This window comes from Scylla paramamosain, chromosome 9 (assembly GCF_035594125.1).
Source record: "Scylla paramamosain isolate STU-SP2022 chromosome 9, ASM3559412v1, whole genome shotgun sequence".
Taxonomy (NCBI): domain Eukaryota; kingdom Metazoa; phylum Arthropoda; class Malacostraca; order Decapoda; family Portunidae; genus Scylla; species Scylla paramamosain.
Window position 1 is genome coordinate 4,962,501 of NC_087159.1, and position 2,500 is coordinate 4,965,000.

Consider the following 2,500-nt stretch of genomic DNA (forward strand, 5'->3'; position numbering starts at 1 on the left):
ACAACACATAAGCAATACTTACAAACACTCCACCACATTTTGAGAATATTTCACCGCACTTAGTCAAAACTCGGCACTTATTTTTGTCCTTACCCACTGCACTGTTCACCGCCCTGTTATTATCCTCGTCGTCTTTCCCCACAGGTACACACAATAGCTTATTACTGCCACACCGCCTCGTTCTCTTTTCTGGCGTGGGTGTGTATGGGGTCGTTTTGTTATCCTGTCCCTGCTCGCTGCTCACTGTTTAGTCCTGTTACCGTGGAGAAGGCACAGCGAAGAGAGAGTGAGGAGAGCTTATCTTTTTCCGCGAGAGTTGGTCTTCCTTTACGTATACTCGCCTTGTTTGTCACAGTTATCGAGGCTCAAAAGGGACTGTGTGTTTGTTAGGTTTCTGTGCGTCGTGTGTTACCGCCGCGTGTCTTTGAAAATACGAGTGTGAGCTTTTGTTGTTCACGATGGTGGTGATTGTAATGGTGGTGATGGTGGTGGTGGTGTGAGGTTATGGTGCGTCGTAGTGTTTGTATTATTTCATTTTGCCGTGGAGGTGTTGACTGGTGGAGCGTGCAGAGTTTTGTTATTGTTAAGAGTGGTTGCAGTGTTTCTTGTTATGTTGTGCTGTTGTTTTTTACTGTGTGTTCGATGTAAAAACGTTGAAGTAGCGCTGTTGAAGTGGTTGCGTTGACGTGGTGGTGTGAAGTGATGATGGAGATGTAAGTGTTAAGTGTTGGTGGTGGTGGTGGTGAGGGCACACACTGAGAACCAACCTGAGAAGGACGCTGGTAGAGGGAGGGGTAGAGGCGGGGTGTGTGTGGCGCTGCCCGGCCTAGATGCCTCTCCGTGCCACTCTGCGATTGCTACTTGCCAGCCAGCCAGCCAGCCAGCCAGCCAGCCAGCCAGCCAATCAGCCAGCCAACCAGCCAGCCAACCAGCCAGCCAATCAGCTAGCCAGCCAGCCAGCCTACCATCCATCCATCCATCCATCCACCCATCCAGCCAGCCAGCCAGCCAGCCAGCAAGCTAACTAGCTAGCTAGCTAGCCAGCCAGCCAGCCAGCCAGCCAGCCAGCCAGCCAACCAATCAGCCAGCCCAGCTAACCAGCCAGCCAGCCAATCAGCTAGCCATCCAGGCTGCCAGTCAGCTATCCATCCATCCAGCCAGCTAACCAAGCAATCATCTAGCCAGCCGATCAGCCAGGTGACCAGCCAGTCAGCCAACCAGCCATCTTTACTTTCCCTTCGCAGACAGACTAATAGGTAAATATACAGTTTAGATAGGCATACAGACAGACATAAAAAATACTCACAGGATACAGCAGACAGTGACAGAAAGATAGACAGACAGACAGTACAAGACAAACAAAATAAGACAGTCGCAAAAAATCACAAAAGCAAAGTCAGATGTGTTTGGAGGATCCTGCAGGTGGCAATGATGATGGTGGTGGTAGTGCCCCTGGGAGGGAAGAGGGAGGCAGGGGGGGAGGGATAGGAGGGACTCAGCTGACGGGGACTTGCAAGGGATTAAGGCCAAGGGTTCTTCAAGCCATCCCCACCCGCCTCGCCTGCCTTTCCTTTCCCTTCCTCCGCCCAGCAATGCCCCACCCCGCCCCGCCCCGCTCTACCCCTCTCCGTATTGTTGCTCCCGCTCCTCCAGCAGTATGTTATTGCGTCAATACAAGCGTGTTTGCTCAATTTTATGTCTTTTTCTTCTTCTTCTTCTTCTTCTTCTTCTTCTTCTTCTTCTTCTTTCTAAACTACATTGACTGCTGCTACAAATGTCAATAGGAATGGGAGGAAAAGATGAGGATATTATTATTATTATTATTGTTATTATTATTATCATTATTATTATTATTATTATTGTTGTTGTTGTTGTTGTTGTTGTTGTTGTTGTTGCTATCTACTGTTATTATTTACTGAATGGCATGATGTCTGTCTTAAAAGCAACTATCTCCCTTAATGAATCCTACAATCGTGCCTCCTTTCCTTCCTACCTCTGTTTCTTCTGCACGCGTCCTTTACCCACACGGATCTCCTTCAGAGTGCCGCCGTCCATGCCAGAGATGAGGACCCATATTTCAAAGGTCGTAGAGATGATTAGTTGAGTCCTCATACGTATTTTTTTTGTATTTCCTTTGCCAGTTCTACTATTTCTGTGTTCCTTTTCCTTCATTTGTGAGTTGCATCATGCGGGGACAGGAAGCCGAGCAGGAGCACGGGCCTGGGTGGAGCAGAGAGAGAGAGAGAGAGAGAGAGAGAGAGAGAGAGAGAGAGAGAGAGAGAGAGAGAGAGAGAGAGAGAGAGAGAGAGGGGGGGGGGGGGTGGGAAGGGAGGAAGCGAGAGGACTTGAAATGGAAATAGCAATCGACAGTTTACACGAGCCTCTACTCAAGGATAAATCGCCAAAAGAGAGAGAGAGGAAAAAAAGTCCTTACTCTCTGGCCTCACCGAGACTCGAATTCGGATTATTGGATTTAGAGTCCAAAGAGATAACCATTACA

The 2,500-nt window shown here is 48.6% G+C and overlaps 1 protein-coding gene across 1 annotated transcript in view; it reads right to left on the reverse strand.

Moving 5' to 3' along the window:
- Positions 1–884, reverse strand: part of LOC135103454 (uncharacterized) — a 59,071-nt gene extending 58,187 nt beyond the window's left edge. The window contains exon 1 of the mRNA XM_064009762.1: positions 768–884. The gene's annotated coding sequence lies outside the window, so the exon portion shown is untranslated. The remainder of the gene's footprint in view (positions 1–767) is intronic.
- Positions 885–2,500: the final 1,616 nt, after the last annotated feature.